Below are 20,125 nucleotides of genomic sequence, written 5' to 3'. Positions count from 1 at the left end.
CCTGCTGACTTAGTCTGTTCCGTTGCTAAAACAGAATACCATAGACTAGATGGCTTGGAAATTGCAGAAATTTATTTTCTGACAGTTCTGGAGACTGGGAAGTCCAAGATCGAGGTGCTGGCAGGTTTGGTGTCTGGTGGCAGCCCAATTCTTGGTTCATAGAGGGCTATCTTGTCAGTGTGTCCTCGTGGTAGACGGGGCAGGGAGCTCTTCTGGGGTCTCTCTTATAAGGGCACTAATCCCATTTGTGCTGCCCTGGTAGCTCAGGGTGGTAAAGAATCTGCTTGCCCATGCCTGCCAATGGAGGGAGATGTGAGCTTGATCCTTGGGGTCCGGAAGATCCCCTGGAGAAGGAAATGGCAAACCACTCCAGCTTTCTTGCCTGGAGAACCCCATGGACAGAGGAGCCTGAGGGGTGAGAGTCCATGGGGTCCCAAAGAGTCAGACATGACTGAGCAGCAACAATACTTAATCCCATTCATGGGGGCTCTGCCTTCTGACCTGACCACCTCGTCAAGGGCCCCCCTTCCTAATCCTGTCACATGGGGGTGGGGTCTAGGATTTTCAAGTGTGAATTTCAGGGGAGATTGTTCAGTATCCATCTGTGGCACACAGCAAGGTCCAGGCTGGAAGGGGAGGGAGAGGGTTTGATTGTTACCAGCGATACCACATGACAGGGACATGGAGCCGTCCTGGAGTTAACGTGGATCAGGTGATTCTCCACAGGAATCTTGCCAGGTGGCCACGCATGGCAAACAAGGCAAACCTGGTTAACAGGGTTTGTCCAGAGGAATGTTTATCATTCAGGTTGCCAAGGGCGACAGAGTCAACTGGACTCTCACTGATGTTCAATGGGAGCTGAGCAGTCAGGCGTAGGCTCTATTCTTAGTGAATTGTTCCACTAGATCAGCTGATTAAAATATATGTACATATATCTGGAGAAGGAAATGGCAGCTCACTGCAGTATTCTTGCCTGGAGAACCCATGGACAGAGGAGCCTGGCGGGCTACAATCCACGGGGTCGCAAGAGTCGAATATGAATGAGCAACTAATGGAGGATACAGATATCTCTATTTCTCTCTGAATCTCTATCTCTCCATATATCTATCTCCCAAGCTGTAATTACTGAATGTTATTTGTACCTACCAAGCCTAACAGAGAGGACAGAGGTGACTTGATTACTCTCGACTGTCTTTAACTGACTTCTAGTCGGACACGACTGAGCGACTGATCTGATCTGATTGCCAATAAAACCACAAACTGACTTCTCTCTGTGTTTAGTTTTACTGGTTGACTCCGTTTTCAACAGTTTCCTCTAGCGAGGTAGTTTTACGAAACTTACAAGATCCAAACTTTTAATCCACTCCATTTCCTCAAGGTTCCCTTTGCCCTTAAATAGGATGACCGAAGGCCAGATCACACCGCCTGGTTCTGAACCTCAGAGCACCCTTCCAAAACACAGAACAGCACCGGGAGAGCAACTCTCCTGCTGACCATGAATGACGTTGCTTAATAACCAGCTACACTAAGTATGAAAAAAAGTATCAGAGACAAAAGGACAGAGGTCACCCCTCAGTAGCAGTGACTCTGTCAAGACTGACTGCTTTTCTGACTTGACCCAAAAGGGCTTCACCCAAAGGGCTTCCAGGTGGATGTCTGTATCCCCCACGGAGTGGGACTGGGGTGGAAACCCATTCGAGCTGTCAGTAGGGAGGCCCAATTACTGAAGGGCTGTGCTTTCACTCCAGGGTATTTTTCAATTTTATCTCAAAACTTATGGCTTAAAAAAAAAAAAAAAGATTCCAGGTGTCTGGAGCATTATGCCACGTGATTTGCAGAACATAAAATCATGGAAAGTCACGCCACTTCCTGATAGCACACAGCTCATGTTGGCCACTGAAACCCTTCTTCTGACTAATTCATTCCATGCTGTAGTTTTCCAAGGTTGACTCATAACCATATCCTACTTTTCTCATTTCCTGAAATGATTCTGATGAAGGTTATTCCACATAAAAAGTGGAATAATATATAAAATCCAGAGACCTAGGTACAACTTAATAATCTTAAGTCTAAGACCCAGATGAACTTCTGGTCATAAATTCATCAGATGGACCCATGTTTCTGGGCTTCACAAGGACACCACACACTCCAGGAGATGAGGCTGTAACACAGTCCTGGGCTCGTGATCAAAAGTTCCTGAATTCAATTTAGAATCGGATCTACTTTCTATGAAACAAGTAAGCTATAAAGCAGAAATATTTTCACACCAAAAAGAGGTCTGAAATCAAGATGAAGATGTAAAAGAATGAGAAGGAGTATAGTGTTAGTTGCTCAGTTGTGTCCGACTCTGCAACCTTATGGACTGCAGCCCACCAGGCCCCTCTGTCCATGGAATTCTCCAGGCAAGAATACTGGAGTGGGTAGCCATTCCCTCCTCCAGGGCATTGTCCTGACCCAAGGATTGAAGCCGGGTCTCCTGCACTGCAAGTAGATCCTTTACCATCTGACCCACCTGGGAAGCCCATGTTTTTCAGTCACTAAGTTGTGTCTGACTCTTTGTGACCCCATGGACTGCAGCATGCCAGGCTTCCCTGTCCTTCAGTATCTCCCAGAGTTTGCTCAAACTCATGTCCATTGAGTCAGTGATGCCATCCAACCATCTCATCCTCTGTCGCCCCTTCTTCTGCCTTCAATCCTTCCCAGTAACAGGGTCTTTTCCAATGAGTCAGCTCTTAGAAGGAGTATAGACCCTTATGTTTTGTAAAATTGGATCACCATTATGCTTTGTTTAAAGAAAACTTCACTATTTAATCATTAATTTTTTTTTTTTACATTATTAACAGAAGGAACATGGGGTACTTTATTTTTTATTCCTTTAGTGTGGAGAACTTTATTTTTTATTTTATTTTTTTTGGCACTTAGAACTTTTTTAAGGATAATTACAATACTGTGTTGGTGTTTGCCATACATCAACATGAATGTGGAGTACTTTAAATTGATTTCCTTGTGTTTTAAGGAAGATAAATGCTTTAAAATCATTTGCGTTCTCTAAAAAAAAAAAAAACAAACCAAAACCCTCAGAAACAATGGACATTTCAACTCTTTAATTGGAGTTTATGGCTTGTACTACATAAGCCAACTCTTTACTAATTATTTCTCAGGTCCCATGCTGTGCTCAGTTGCTTCAGTCACATTTGACTCTTTGCGATCCCTGTAGCCCACCAGGCTCCTCTGTCCATGGGATTTTCCCAGCAAGAATACACGAGTGAGTTACCATTTCCTTCTCCAGGGGATCTTCCCGACCCAGGGATTGAACCCAAGTCTCTTGCGTTTCCTGCATATGCAGGTGGGAATCTTTACCACTGAGCCACTGGGGAAGCCCATACTCATCTCCTATCTTTGAGACTTAGAATTATTTTTATTTTTCTAGCTAACAACCCGAAAAATATGTGTGTTTCTATATAAAGATGTGAAAACATTTTGAATCAGGCAATCACTTTTTCTTTAAAAAAATCATGTTGACAATCATTCAATGTGTCTAATACCCACTGAAGGACACATTTGGAAAAATCTTTCAAAGTTATGTACTGGGTGCTGAAGCGCTAATGAAACGATGACTCAGGAGGCCAGGGTCAAGAATGGCAGCTAAAACCAGGAGGTGAAAAGCTGACGGGGAATTTTAGAAGCTGGATCAGACTGACCACACAGCGATTCAGGGATGGACTGATCTGACACACAAAAGGGGAGACAGCAAGACAGTGCGCGCCTCTTGACGGGCAGCAGTAACAGGACAGCTCACGTAAATGAAAGTGGAACTAACAAAACACTCTAACTTGACCACTTTTCAGATCTATGAGTTCACGATAAATAGGTGTATAAAGGGATGTGCTGACAGTGTGCTATTGCCAAGAAGTGTCTAAAAAGGGACTTTCTACCAGACAAACAACCCAGATATTAACAGATGTTACGAAGTATCAACCAAGTGAATGGGTCTGTCTTATCTGAATTGTGATCCAAACACGATAAGTACAAAAACAGATTCTTGAGGCAGTTTGGGAAATTCAAATACAGAATCGATATTTGATATTAAGAAAGAACTTTTATGACTTCTTATGTCTTAGAGATGCATATCCTTGAAATGATAGACACTAGGGGGTGTGTTTAAAACTACCCCGAGGTGTAAGGATGGGAAGGGGGGATTCCATGTGTTGATCAGTGCTGAAACTGGGTGATGAGTTGAGTCCTTGGGGTTCATTAGACTATTTACTCTGTTTCTGCACGTGTTTGAAAATCTTCATAAATACAAAGTTATTTTTAGAAAGTAGCAAAGAATTGATAAGAGATTTAAGATAAGGACACATTACCTGGGGCTTCCCTGGTGGCTCAGATGGTAAAGAACCTGCCAGTCAATGCAGATTCGATCCCTGGGTCAGGAAGATCCCCTGGAGGAGGGCATGACAACCCATTTCAGTACTCTTGTGTGGAGAATGCCAAGGACAGAGGGGCCTGGTGGGCTACAGTCCAGGGTGTTGCAAAGAGTCGGGCAGGACTGAGCGATTAAGCACGCATGCACTCATTGTAAACTGACATGGTATAAGATGGCTTTCGTAATAAAATGTATAATTCATACAAATTGAAAATACATAATTTTACATTTTTAGCAATTTTTCAAGATAGTGAGGTCTCCAGTGAAAACTTTCAGACTCTGACACAAAGTATACAACAGAACTTTCTTGGACACAACTTGACCTAGCAGCCCCAAACAGACAATAGGGTGAAGATTTAGAGCAATTTTCAAAATGCTGGAAAATAGGCACCTGGGAATATCTCAGCCCATTTTTTGAAGTAGGACATAACAGAACCAAAGTTTTTGTTTCTTACTGTGTAGGAACTGGGTTCAATCAGAACTGGGTCAGGTCAGCCATGTGACCCAAAAGGTCTCAGGTCAATGCTGAGAAGGATGCTATTACTGCACAGTTGGTCAAACACTGGATGCTTTATGGTACTTCAAAGCTGTGAGGACCAAACCAGAGCCACGGGTAAGGGCGACATCCCTTTGACCATCAAGCCACGTGGACACCTCATACCTGCATGGCTCATTCCAGCCACCCACTTCAAAGACATTAACTCATAACCTCCACAACAATCCACTGAGGTAAGCAGGGGCAACCTGCTTTTATATCACCTATGGAAAGACTGATGCAGATCATGTGATTGCCCAAGTCAGAGAGAGACTCACGAAGAGACCTGGAAACAAAACCCAACCCAGGGACTTCCCTGGTGGTCCACTGGCTAGGATTCTGAACCCCAAATGCAGGGGCCCTGGGTTCGATCCCCGGGACGGATCAGGGAACAAGACCGCACTCGCCACATGCTACAAAAAAGACTGAAGATCCCGAGTGCCACAACTAAGACTGGCACAGCCAAAGAGATAAACAAATAACTATTAAAAAAAAAACAAACAAACCCAACCCAACACTTGGAAAGCCCGGCACACAGCTTTAAAAGTCACAATAAATTTTGTTCCAAGCTTGGAGAAGATACTGAACTGAGCGACATATTAAGATGCGTATTAGAATGGATCAAGTGGTGAGTTTTTTAATTTCCGGAATAATTTTTTAAAAGAAAAAACACTAAAACAACTTTCACGTTGGATGTATTTTCACACTGGATTCCCTGGGGGCTCAGACAGTAAAGAATCTACCTGTAATGCAGGAGACCTGGGTTCAATCCCTGGGTTGGGACGATCCCCTGGAGAAGGGAACTGGGTACTTCTTGTCAACACGGCAAACCACGTTGACAAAGAATACTGGGTACTAAAGTATTCTTGCTTGGAGAATCCCAGGGACAGAGGAGCCTGTTGGGCTACAGTCCATGGGGTCGAAGAGAGTGGGACATGACTGAGCGACTGACACTTGGATGTACTTAAAAGGTGAGAAAGGCGGTGTCTGGTTTTCACAGGAGAAGATGATGCTGATCACCTTGGCACCCATCAGCGACCGTGGTGATGATGAAGAGGCGGGAAAACAGCAGCTCCTGTAAGTTGCAGCTTCCTACCGACCAGATTTAGTGGGCAGGTACTTGGCCCCTGCTCTCCTCAGGCTTCTCCAGGACAGAAAGCGAGATTGCTTTCTCACAGATGAGGAACCGAGGCTACAACGTCAGGCGTAATTCTCTTGGGTATTTGACTTGGAATCAGGATCCGAAGCAAAGTGACAATGAAATCTTACCCGGCCTGACACGAATTCTTAAAATAGTGGAGACTGATCCATTATACCCGGCGGCAGACCATGTTGACAAGATCAAGCCATCAAGGAGATGCCTGTGGCCCCACTAACTACTGACGGAAAAAGCCTAATTCTCTTAATGCCACTGACAGTTCACCAAGACACCTGGCCACTCCAGGGCAGATGTTATCCCATGCTGGCTCCCTGCCCTGACAGAATAACAAAGGAACATGCTCAAAAAAAAAAAAAATCATCAAAAAGTTTGCAAGGCCAGTGACCTTCTATAAGAAAGCAGGCCTCGGGCTTGCTATTTTTTATCTTATAAAAGATAAAATTTATATATCTTATATAAAATTTTATATCTTATCACCTCCACCTATGGCAACACACAGTAAATAAATCTCAGACTGATTGATGAGCTGGAGTCAGCTAGGAAAGGCATTATCAAGAATTGTTGAGAAAAGGGGCTTCCCTGGTGGCTCAGTGGCAAATAATTCACCTACAAATACAGGAGACATGAGTTCCATCCCTGGTCTGGGAAGATCCCACATGCCGCGGAGCAATTAAGCCCACGTGCCACAGACTAAGCCTGCACTGTAGAGCCTAGGAACCGAAGCTGCTATAGCCTGCACACCCTAGAGCTCAAGCTCCATAGCAAGAGAAGCCACGATGAAAGCCTGCATGCTGCAACCAGGGAGCAGCCTCCACTCTGCGCAACTCAAGAAAGCCTGCACGGTAGCAACGAAGACCAGCTCAGCCAAAAAACAAATATATTTTTTTTTTAAAAAGAAGAATTACCAAGAAAGGAAATTCTCAAAAACAAACAAACAAAAAAAATCCTTTCATCTCTATTTAAGATTAAGGCAGGACGGACTGTGAAACATTAGACACTAATCTTCAAATGGCTGTCGCTTAGTCACTCAGTCGTACCCAACTCTTTGCAACACCATAGACTGCGCCGAGCCAGGCTTCCTATCCTTCACCATGAATAGGTGAACTTGAAGCAAACATTGAAGCAAACTTCACCTGGAGTTTGCTCAAACTCATAGCCACTGATGCCATCAATCCTTCAGGGTTGCTTTCCTTTAGGATCTCCAAATAGTTAAACATCAAACTTCTAACAATCAGAATGTTATATCCTTTTCCTACAGAAAACCTGGCTGTTGTAAGGATTTTGAAGAGCCGAGGTCTTATTCTGGTTTTCCAGGGAGCTGTGAAGACTCTTGAGAGTCCCTTGGACAACAAGGAGATCAAACCAGTCCATCCTAAAGGAAAACGGCCCTGAATATTCATTGGAAGGACTGATGTTGAAGCTGAAACTCCAATACTTTGGCCACCTAATGCAAAGAACTGACTCATTTGAAAAGACCCTGATGCTGGGAAAGACTGAGGGCAGGAGGAGAAGGGGATGACAGAGGATGAGATGGTTGTATGGCATCACTGACTGTACGGACATGAGTTTGAGTAAGCTCCAGGAGTTGGTGATGGACAGGGAGGCCTGGTGTGCTGCAGTCCATGGGGTTGCAAAGAGTTGGACACTGAACTGAACTGATGGCATCTTAGGACACTGGTCCAGGAGTCACTTTCAGTCTCTGGCCCCAGCTTTGGCAAAAACAAGCTATGCCACGCTGGGGAGCACATTTCACCTCCTTGGATCTGGCCCACCTGTTGCAAAATCAATGGTAAAGGAGCTCCAGGGGGATGATAGCAGGGACAGGAAAGATCATCCATCACCTGGAACATAATTCAGCTTATAGAACAGGACAAACTGTGGGGAAGTGAAGCAGAGACATTAACACTCAAGTGTATTAATAGCTATGCTAATGGAGCACTGTAAAACCATTTCACCTGAATACTAAAAATAGGCTTCCGAGTAATCATCATTGTTTTTTTAAAAAAAGAACATAAGTTACTGTCAGCCTAGCTGCATGAAATTTCTATTGAGAGTCACTGGAAATTGTGAGGATGCAAAGATGGATGAATGTAGCCTTCTTATTCCAGGAACCATTGGAAAATTCATCCAAGGTCAGGATAAGGGGGTGGGGGAAGAAGAAAGAAAACTTGCCTGAAAAATTAAGTAGTGTCAGGAAGTTTAACGTGATCTGTGTTTGATTCACAGCACAGGATTCTTTCGTAAGAACTCTTTATCTGACCCTGTTTGATCTAGATAGGGGTGGGTAGGCTTGTGAACATAAGTTCAGACAAGTTCAAGCTAATAAGCTCCACACTGAATCCTATTATGTACGTGGTTCTATAACTTCCGTAGGCAGGGAGAAGATAAAGAACTTGTTTGTAAGGTGCACAAAGGTCCTGCTGGTAATGGTCTAGTTAGCTTAATGCTTCAGATGCCACTCTGTCAAATATTCCCTTGTTCCACGGATTAAGCCAGTTGAAACATCCAGAACCGGGTCCCATAGAAGGGCCTGACCACCTTCTGAGAACACAGTTCCCCACTTCCGGTTTATTATGCCAGCTCTGAATAATAACAATTTTAAGTTACATTCAACCCACGCTTGGCGTTTCACAAGCCTCGCCACAGGTACCAACTCATCTGAGTTGCCTGAAATCCTCCAGTGATACAGAGGAGGATTTTATTATTCTTGCTTTTGCAGAAACGAGGCTCAGTGAGCTCAGATCGGTTGCCTAAGGTCATGAAGCTCCTACTGGCAACGTGTAACATGCACGTTCATGCCCTCTGACTGTTATTACCCAGGATGGCTGTAACCAAAGACACGTTCTTGTAAATCCTTAAGACAGTACCAAAAAAGGCCTAGTTGAGGTATATACACATGTCCTCAGATTTCTGTGGTGAGTCAGTAAACATGTCTTAAAGGTGACGTTGGTTGGTGAGCTCATTCATGTCAGGTTCTGAACTGAGGTAAGAGTTAAGACCGTTAAAACATTTTCCTTAAATTTATTTTAGAATCCAAGATGTCAGGTTCTAGGCATTCTGAGCACTCTAGCACAAACCCCAAATCAGCCTAAACTGTTAACAGAGGTGCGTGATTTGTGATCCTGACAAGCATGCTTTAGTCTGAAGGTGTTGGCTCATCAAAGGCACATGTCAACACAGATGCAAGCTGCCCATGAAGGGGCTAGTGAGGAAGCACCCACACTGGAAGGGGCTGGAAGTTTCTGTGATGAAGGCTGGTTTTAAAACTCCTCTGTGGACATGTGTGTCTCTGATTCATGTCAATGTATGGCAAAAACCACCACAATATTGTAAAGTAATTAGCCTCCAATTAAAATAAATAAATTAATTAAAAACAAAACAACTCCTCTATGGAGAAATGCAAATCAAAACTACAACATGGTATCACCTCACACCAGACAGTGAGATCTCACAGCATCATCAGAAAGGCTACAAACAATACATGCTGGAGAGGGTGTGCAGAAAAGGGAACCCTCCCTACACTGTTGGTGGGAATGTAATTTGGTGCAGCCACTGTGAAGAACAGTGGAGGTTCCTTCAAAACTGAAAATAGAGATACCATGTGATCCAGTGATCCCACTTCTGGGCATAAAGCCCGAGAAAACTCTAATTCGAAAAGATACACATGACCCCAACGTTCGTAGCAGCACTAATTACAATAGCCAAGACACATGAGCAACCTAAGCGTCCACTGGTAGATGTATGGATAAGGATGTGGTGTACATGCACAAAGGAATGTTCTTTGGCCACAAAAAAGAATGAAATAATGCCATTTGTAGCACATGGATGGACCTAGAGATGACCATACTAAGTGAATTAAGTCAGAGAGAAAGACAAATACATGGTATCACTTATATATGGAATCTAAAAAAAATTACATAAATGAACTTATTTACAAAAGAGAAGTAGACTCAGAGACATAGAAAACAAATTTACAATTACGAAAGAGGATAAATTAGGAGTTTGTGATTAAAATACACATACTACTACACAGAAAATAGATAACCAACTACTGTAGAGTATAGGAAATGATACTCAACATCTTGTAATAACCTACAATGGAAAAGAATCTAAAAAGGAATATATATATATTCCTTTATAAAAATAAAAATTTAAATAAAAATTTAAAAAACCTCTGTGAACTACTTGATATAAGGATTACAACCTAGAATTATGTAGGAATTCAAAAAGTCCTTACCATTTCTCCATCTTTTGTACTTAGAAGAGACACGTAATAGTGAATAAGAATAAAAACTGATGAGCAAGAACAGCTGCAGGCAGACAAGGTCCATATTGATATTCATCTCAAGGCTGTTGATTTTCACAGGACATACACTTACTAAAAACCATCTTTCCATAAGGAAGGTTGTCGAATAGTTTTAAATAATGAAAACAAGGTTCTATAATGGAAACTATTTTGCAATTCCTTAATAATTTTAATACTTAATGTAATAATTTGAAATGTACCAGAAGAAAATCTGGTTGAAGTGACAACAAAAACAAGATGTCCGAAAAATCAGAAAAACTGACATCACTTCCCAAAGACATCAGAAGGATACATCTGTTTAGGGAGCACAGGGAGAGCCTGGGTGAAGTTACATGGAGAATAAGAATGGTGAAATGATGAAACAAAAAAGAGTAATATCCAGCAAAGCCTCTCTGAGGATACTTCTAAATGAATGCTGTGCTGAAATCATGATCGGTGTAAATATGGGATAAAACGTATGCCATTTTCTCCAGCACCAAGAAACTCTTCTTGGTTACTTTAAAACTTTTATTTTTAGTACCAAAAAAAAAAAAAAATCCCTAAAGTGTATTTGTAAGTCATGGCTGGACTATTTTTGATGTCAACAATAATGATCTAGGGACTACCCTGGCACTCCGGTTAAGGCTTTATATTTCCAATGCAGGGGGCATGGATTTGATCCCTCATCAGGGAACTAAGATCCCACATGCCACTCAGTAAGAAAAAAAAAAAAACTAAAAAAGTTACAAAAAGAAGAAAGAAAGAAAACAGTGATCTGCCTGTGTATCCTATTTGAGTACCATTCTGATGCTCTGTATGTAAACAAAAATGCATTGGACTAGTTTTCCTTTCCTCTAGGAGTATAATAAAATACTGTTGCTAGTGCTTCGTGGCTAGTTTGAATATTTGACAGCAGAACTTCAAGAATGAGCTCTCTCTGGAAAATGTTTACCTCTTCCTGGATTAGGTTACATAAAAGTTAGTTACTTGAGTCATCTATTTATGAAAAGAAGCTAAACAGGAATTCATACAGTGTCGACACCAATAAAAGCTGAATTTTAACTCGGAACTATTCTGTCAACATTGGCCCCACGTTGGTGGTGGGTGGGGAGGGGTACAATGGTCTTACTGTTCAAACTAGCTGGGGCACACCGGACTGGCTCCTGGCCCACTGAATTTTCCACAGGCTCAGGGTTTGGTTCCTTCACAGGCTCAAGATCCTATCTTCTTCAATTCAAGGATCTACCCAGAAAATTCCACACCGTGTGTCATTCCAGTACACTAGTGTTACACTCCATTACATCCTCTTAAATGTGACTGCATTAACCAAAGCGGGCCACTCCCAGATTGGCCTCATATTTTCTGTGATGTCAGGCAGAACCAGCGCTTCAGGAAAATCTTGAGCGCTCTGTGAATTCCATTATGAAGTCACATAAAACAACCGTCTTGCTCTGTTTCCCACTGGGGTAACCTCTGAAGGTCACATGTTAGCTGTAAATCAATAAAGACTTCCTGGAGCCCTGACCACGTCCGCAGCGACAGCAGTCTGGGAACACGCTCGTGCTTCTGAACAATCCAATGGCTCTATACGCCATAATTACCCCCGAGCATTCTGAATATTTGGCCATCACTGAACGAATGCTTACTATGGGCCAGGCATTCCTAGGAAAGCATACTTTCTAGGGGAGGCTAGACAACCGGGTGGCACAGGAAGAAAGGCCCAGGGTAGGCCCTGGGGAGGCCCACGGAGCTCAGAGGGAGCGCATCTTTGGGAGAGCAGGCCGGGGGGACAGCGGTGCCAGCACAGCCCGCACCCTCCTGCAGGGTTCTTACACCCGAAATGTCTAGGACAGCAGTGTCTCTGCACAGCGACGTCAGTATATTGAACACTGCTGAGCTGTACTTAAAAGAAAACCCAAAACAGAGATATGAGACCTGAAATCTAATCATGAGGAAACATGACACTGATGGCAATTCAATGAAATGACAAATCAAAAGTGTCCAGGTCCTGAGAGTCCAGGAAAGATGGGACAGCCGTTCTAAACCGAAGTGGACTCAAGACTTCAGACAACCAACTGGGCACATGTGAGCTCCACCAGGATCCAAAGGCTGCCACGGGGGACCAGTGCAGAACTCTGAACAGAGTCTCAGGATTACACGGCAGCAATATATCAGTGTTTATGTCCTGATCCCTACAGTTTCATTGTGATAATTTGGCAGCATGTCCTTGTTTTAGGGGATATTCTACTGTAGGCAGGGATGGTGGACGTGGTTGGCAACTATTTTCAAATGGCTCAGAAAAAAAAGCTGCCTGTATTGAATTTGTGACTTTCCTATAAGAATAACAGCAACAACAATAATAAACACAAAAAAGAATGACAAGGCAGACATATGGAGAAGTTCAACACAGCGTTGTCTCAGGGTAGTGTTGGGGCCACCCAGGATTGAACCCCAGCTTCACTCTCGGGACTGTGCACCTGCCACCTCAGGCAAGCGGGTTCACCTCTATGGGCTTGAGTTTCTCATTGATAAAAAGGTATGCTAGTTCACACAGTTGTTGTGGGGATTCAATAGGAGATGTGTAAAGTGCTCACAGTGCTGGAACTATTATCACGAGCATACACATTAATCTGATATTCTTAACCCAAACAATCAAAGATGCTGTTGATGGCGCATCCTTGTCAACCTTCTGGCACCAGCATGCCCGGCTACCTTTGTTACTTTCCAGCTTCACCTCTGTTGGACACATAGGGAAGGGCATTTTTCTTCAACAAACCCTTTATCTTAACTTCTACTCACTTCAGCCTCAGACTCGGTCATCACCACTGCCATCATGTATTGACTGGGTGTCCACTGTTTTCAGGGGAAAAGAAAGCTGGAGTACAGGCTCCTGCCTTTTCAGAACTAACAGCCAAAGCAGAAAGGCACTTCATTTGACATGAGCTACTAGAAACCTAAGACTTCTCTGTGGCTCAAATGGTAAAGAATCTGCCTGCAACGCAGGAGACCCAGGCTAATCCCTGGAGAAGGGAGTGACAACCCACTCCAGTGTTCTTGCCTGGAGAATTCCATGGACAGAGAAGCCTGGCAGACTGTAGTCCATGGGGTCACAGAGAGTCAGACACGACTGAGTGACAAACACACACACCAACAGTCGGACACAACTGAGCGACTAACACTTCACACTTCACTAGAAACCTAAGAACACACTATACGCTCTGGTGTGAAACTTAATTTGGTGCCAATATTGGCCCCACCTTTTTGAGTTGAAATTCAGGATGCATGGTGTTTTCGCTGAAAAGGGGCTCAGCCTTTCTGGAAAACAAGTTGGCAATATGAAACCAACTGTGTTTATAAGGTCCATGATCTTGGACTCTATGGTTTCATTTGGGAGAAATAATTAGTATATTGGGCTTCCCTGGTGGCTCAGATGGTTAAGAATTCGCCTTTAATGAGGGAGACCCAGGTTCAGTCCCTGGGTTGGGAAGATCCCCTGGAGAAGAGAATGGCAACCCACTCCGGTATTCTTGCCTAGAGAATCCCATGGACAGAGGAGCCTGGTGGGCTACAGCCCATGGGCTCTCAAAGCATCAGACACAACTACGCACAATTAGTGTATTTAAAAAAAAAAGACAAATGGTATGAAGATGTTTAGGTCAGAGCTGTTCATGATAGAGAAATGTCTAAGGAAATGAAGCTGGAGAGGCAAGCGGGGGCCAGATCAGGCCTTGGAGGGACATAGACACCATCCTAAAAGACCTGGGAGGCCACTAGAAGGAACAAGATGAGGCCTGAGCCTTGGGAAGACCACTCCAGGCACCTCGCAGAGCTTGACCTGAACAGGGAACAGGGGTCAGAGGGGAGAGCCGCGTGGAGGTTAGGACAGCCACCAGGTGGGAGGCGAGGAGGGCCAGGACCCAAGCAGCAGTGCCGGGCACACACACGTGAGAAAATGGCCAGTGAATAAAAGCAGAACAAAAACCCAGTTAAGGATCACAACTATGTAAAACGCTGCCTTTTTTCATCGGAAAAGATTTTCAAAGAAATTTATAGAGTAATGCAAATTGAATATGATACTCATTGATTTTCTTTTTTCTGAGAAGCTTATGAAAACCTTGTAATGATAAATACACGTTTACAATTTTGAGTCCAAGCTTTGACCCCTGCTTGCCATTTAGGATAGTGCAACCCAAGTGTGGTCAGCACCCGTCTGCCATGAGGTCAGAATAGAAACTGAGAGTGTTTAGAAACTTTTAAAGCAACTTATCAGAAAAACTGCCCATCTGTTGCATCTACCAATAAAACATTACGGCTTGTGTTTTGTCTATCTTCCCATGCATACTTCTAGTAATTCATTTTTATTATATTCTATTTATTAGTTGGCAAAAGGTTGAAACAAAGCAGGTCATCCTCAGAGACAGTTTGAGAAACGCTGATTGAAAAACACTGCACAGCTGGGGTCTCCCAGAGGCGGCTAGCAGTGCCTCTCGGCCTAGCCCCCGCCCCAAATCTGTACGGATGTGCCATTTACATGGTGACTGGGATGCTGGGGCTTAGCAGCTGGGAAACAGCCATATTATCCAGTTAGACAGTCATAGTTGGGGAAAGACACTCTGATAGTGATCACTTACATGAGTGTGTGTGTGTGTCACATATTACAACAGATCAGAAAACACTGCCTAAGACTTCCCTAGTCCTTAAGATTCCACATGTCTCAGGGCAACAAAGCCTACCAACTGCGACTAGGACCTGATGCAGCCAAATAAATTAATTTTAAAAAAAGAAAACACTGCCTGCACTAGAAAGGACCCCATCACATAGCACTAGGACCTCTTCCTGGCTGACACCTTAACTTTTGCCATTTGAAGAAAGGGCACCGCTAGATGAATCCGATGGTCTTTCCTCTACGTGCTCTCTGAAAGTTTTGCCACTTATGTTTAATAAATCTTAGCCGCAGAGAGATGACAGGACTTTTTACTCCAAGGGCTTCACTGTGTCTCCCTCCACAATGCCTGTGTACTCGCATGCGACTGATGCTCCGTAAGGGCGGGCTCGTGTCTAGATTTTTGCTTACTGTTGTACATGCATGCATGGCACTGATCAGGACCACAGAGTGAGTGACACAACCTCATGTTGACTGGCATGTGTGGTCTGTGGACAGCGCACGTCTGCAATGAGGTCACAACAGAAACTGAGAGCGTTCACAAACTTTTAAAGCAATTTATCAGAAAAATTGCATGCTGCATCTAACAACAAAACGTTAAAGCTTATGTTTTGTATGTCTTCATGTTCCACTTCATTCTCCTAGCAATTTATTTTTAAGGCTTTCCAAGCTTATTGTCTCAGGGGAGCTGCAACCTGTCTCCTGGGCAGCGAAGGCTGATTACTGCATTCATTGGGGAGCTTTCCGTTTCTTGCCTAACCTTCCACCTTTCTGGAATGTTCTAGATAATTCCACAGTGTAAATGGGGAGAGCTGGCTTCAAAGATGGGGAAACTTTCAGAGCTGTGTAAAGATGAAACGAGAAGCCTGGGGACAGAGGAAGCTGCCCTTTCCCAGGTGCAGAGGCCGGGCAGCCATGTGGCATAGACATGGGTGGGCCTGGGCACAGCAAGGTGGCACGCACAGATGGCTCCTGGACACGGAAAGTCCTTCCCAGACCCTAGCCTCCAAATCCTGTGTGAATTCCAGAGCAGCCCAAGATTAACAGTGCAGGGGTTTGAAGCAGGCTGCTTCCATGAATAAATGCTGGCCCACATACCATGTATCTACACGGCTAGAAATTATACATCAATAATAAATTTTAAATACTTTCCATCTTCTCACTGAGAGAGTTAATTCTTAGGTAGGTTGATGAGAAATCCAGTGCCCCTGAGGAGGAGGAGAAAGGGGTCTGGGGCTCTCAAAGAGGAGAAAGGGACAAACTTTTTTTTTCTACATTCCCACATCTCAGTCATATGCAACATCATTTTCTTTAAGCAGAGCTAATGATTACACAACAAAACAACTCATCTTACTCCAGGATATGATTTTCCTTAAACTCTGAACCAATGATTATGTAACAACACTGTATCCTGCTCCAGGACATGAACCTTAAGAATCTTCAGACTAATCCTGCCATCTTAAAGTGTATTTTGTGGGAGTGGGTCCGGTAAGATCTTGCTATTGCTAGTTCTAATCCTATGATCTTAAAATGTATGTTGTGGGAGTGGGTCTGGTAGTTCAGTTCAGTTCAGTCGCTCAGACATGTCAGACTCTTTGCAAACCTATGAATTGCAGCACATCAAGCCTCCCTGTCCATCACCAACTCGTGGAGTTCACTCAAACTCATGTCCATCGAGTTGATGATGCCATCCAGCCATCTCATCCTCTGTCGTCCCCTTCTCCTCCTGCCCCCAATCCCTCCCAGCATCAGGGTCTTTTCAGATGAGTCAACACTTCGTATGAGGTGGCCAGAATACTGGAGTTTCAGCCTCAGCATCAGTCCTTCCAATGAGCACCCAGCACTGGTCTCCTTTAGAATGGACTGGTTGGATCTCCTTGCAGTCCAAGGGACTCTCAAGAGTCTTCTCCAACACCACAGTTCAAAAGCATCAATTCTTCTGCATTCAGCTTTCTTCACAGTCTACATCTCACATCCATACATGACCAGTGGAAAAACCATAGCCTTGGCTAGACAGACCTTTGTTGGCAAAGTAATATCTCTGCTTTTTAATATGCTATATAGGTTGGTCATAGCTTTCCTTCCAAGGAGTAAGTGCCTTTTAATTTCATGGCTGCAATCACCATCTGCAGTGATTTTGGAGCCCCCCAAAATAAAGTCTCTCACTGTTTAGACTGTTTCCCCATCTATTTGCCAAGAAGTGATGGGAACAGATGCCATGATCTTAGTTTTCCGAATGTTGAGCTTTAAGCCAACTTTTTCACTCTCCTCTTTCACTTTCATCAAGAGGCTTTTGAGTTCCTCTTCACTTTCTGCCATAAGGGTGGTGTCATCTGCATATCTGAGGTTACTGATATTTCTCCTGGCAATCTTGATTCCAGCTTGTGCTTCTTCCAGCCCAGCGTTTCTCATGATGTACTCTGTATATAAGTTAAATAAGCAGGGTGACAATATACAGCCTTGACGTACTCCTTTTCCTATTTGGAACCGGTCTGTTGTTCCATGTCCAGTTCTAACTGTTGCTTCCTAACCTCTATATAGGTTTCTCAAGAGGCAGGTCAGGTGGTCTGATATTCCTATCTCTTTCAGAATTTTCCACAGTTTATTGTGATCCACACAGTCAAAGGCTTTGACATAGTCAATAAAACAGAAATAGATGTTTTTCTGGAACTCTCTTGCTTTTTCCATGATCCAGCGGATGTTGGCAATTTGATCTCTGGTTGCTCTGCCTTTTCTAAAACCAGCTTGAACATCTGGAAGTTCACAGTTCACGTATTGCTGAAGCCTGGCTTGGAGAATTTTGAGCAATACTTTACTAGTGTGTGAGATAAGTGCAATTGTGTGGTAGTTTGAGCATTCTTTGGCATTGTTTTTCTTTGGGATTGGAATGAAAACTGTCCTTTTCCAGTCCTGTGGACACTGCTGAGTTTTCCAAATTGGCTGGCATATTGAGTGCAGCACTTTCACAGCATCATCTTTCAGGATTTGGAATAGCTCAACTGGAATTCCATCACCTCCACTAGCTTTGTTCGTAGTGATGCTTTCTAAGGCCCACTTGACTTCACACTCCAGGATGTCTGGCTCTAGGTGAGTGATCACACCATCGTGATTATCTGGGTCGTGAAGATCTTTTTAGTACAGTTCTTCTGTGTATTCTTGCCACCTCTTCTTAATATCTTCTGCTTCTGTTAGGTCCATACCATTTCTGTCCTTTATCGAGCCCATCTTTGCATGAAATATTCCCTTGGTATCTCTAATTTTCTTGAAGAGATCTCTAGTCTTTCCCATTCTATTGTTTTCCTCTATTTCTTTGCACTGATCACTGAGGAAGGCTTTCTTATCTCTTCTTGCTATTCTTTGGAACTCTGCATTCAGAAGCTTATATCTTTCCTTTTCTCCTTTGCTTTTCACTTCTCTTTTCTCAGCTATCTGTAAGGCTTCCCCAGACCACCATTTTGCTTTTTTGCATTTCTTTTACATGGGGATGGTCTTGATCCCTGTCTCCTGTACACTGTCACGAACCCCTGTCTATAGTTCATCAGGCACTCAATCAGATCTAGTCCCTTAAATCTATTCCTCACTTCCACTGTATAATCATAAGGGATTTGATTTAGGTCATACCTGAATGGTCTAGTGGTTTTCCCTACTTTCTTCAATTTAAGTCTGAATTTGGCAATAAGGAGTTCATGATCTGAGCCACAGTCAGCTCCTGGTCTTGTTTTTGCTGACTGTATACAGCTTCTCCATCTTTGGCTGCAAAGAATATAATCAATCTGATTTCTGTGTTGACCATCTGGTGATGTCCATATGTAGAGTCTTCTCTTGTGTTGTTGGAAGAGGGTGTTTGCTATGACCAGTGCATTCTCCTGGCAAAACTCTATTAGCCTTTGCCCTGCTTCATTCCGTATTCCAAGGCCAAATTTGCCTGTTACTCCAGGTGTTTCTTGACTTCCTACTTTTGCATTCCAGTCCCCTATAGTGAAAAAGACATCTTTTGGGGGCGTTAGTTCTAAAAGATCTTGTAGGTCTTCATAGAACTGTTCAACTTCAGCTTATTCAATGTTACTGATTGGGGCATAGGCTTGGATTACCATGACATTGAATGGTTTGCCTTGGAAATGAACAGAGATCATTCTGTTGTTTTTGAGATTGCATCCAAGTACTGCATTTCAGACTCTTTTGTTGACCATGATGGCTACTCCATTTCTTCTAAGGGATTCCTGCCCACAGCAGTAGATATAATGGTCATCTGAGTTAAATTCACCCATTCCAGTCCATTTTAGTTCGCTGATTCCTAGAATGTCAACGTTCACTCTTGCCATCTCCTGTTTGACCACTTCCAATTTGCCTTGATTCATGGACCTAACATTCCAGGTTCCTATGCAATATTGCTCTTTACAGCATCGGACCTTGCTTCTATCACCAGTCACATCCACAACTGGATATTGTTTTTGCTTTGGCTCCCTCCCTTCATTCTTTCTGGAGTTATTTCTCCACTGATCTCCAGTAGCATATTGGGCACTTACCAACCTGGGGAGCTCCTCTTTCAGTATCCTATCATTTTGCCTTTTCATACTGTTCATGGGGTTCTCAAGGCAAGAATACTGAAGTGGTTTGCCATTCCCTTCTCCAGTGGACCACATTCTGTCAGACCTCTCCACCATGACCCATCTGTCTTGGGTGGCCCTACATGGCATGGCTTAGTTTCAATGAGCTAAGGTTTCATTTACAACCTTGAGACATTCTTCTGATTTACTGTAATAACCAACTGAGAAGGACCCAACCCTGGAGAAGGAAACAACAGCACACTCCAGTACTGTTGTCTGGAAAATCCCATGGACAGAGGAGCCTGGTGGGCTACAGTCCATGGGGTCACAAAGAGTCAGACATGACTCAGCAACTTCACTTTCACTTAATAACCAACTGCATATAGCTCCCTTGCTAAGACTAGTGAGGGGGCAGTCTCCATCCCCCTTCTGATGTCTGTGTCAGAAGCTTGCTCTGTCCCTTTTTATACTTTAATAAAACTCTGCTACACAAACACTCTTGAGGGATCA

At 43.5% G+C, this 20,125-nt stretch overlaps 1 protein-coding gene and 1 long non-coding RNA gene across 2 annotated transcripts in view; both read right to left on the bottom strand.

The window, feature by feature from the left end:
* The window catches only part of RCAN1 (regulator of calcineurin 1), a 119,217-nt gene that overhangs the window by 44,623 nt on the left and 54,469 nt on the right, over positions 1-20,125 (bottom strand). The window lies entirely within an intron of this gene.
* On the bottom strand, positions 55-19,008 carry LOC133233689 (uncharacterized). The gene is made up of 2 exons (XR_009731927.1): positions 659-19,008; positions 55-344 (listed from the first exon to the last, which is right to left on the bottom strand). It is a non-coding gene; the product is annotated as an uncharacterized LOC133233689 (long non-coding RNA).

The sequence above is a fragment of the Bos javanicus genome, chromosome 1 (assembly GCF_032452875.1).
Source record: "Bos javanicus breed banteng chromosome 1, ARS-OSU_banteng_1.0, whole genome shotgun sequence".
In the NCBI taxonomy this organism is placed as follows: domain Eukaryota; kingdom Metazoa; phylum Chordata; class Mammalia; order Artiodactyla; family Bovidae; genus Bos; species Bos javanicus.
The sequence above is the reverse complement of the archived record's forward strand: the minus strand, read 5'-3'. Positions and strand labels throughout refer to the sequence as shown.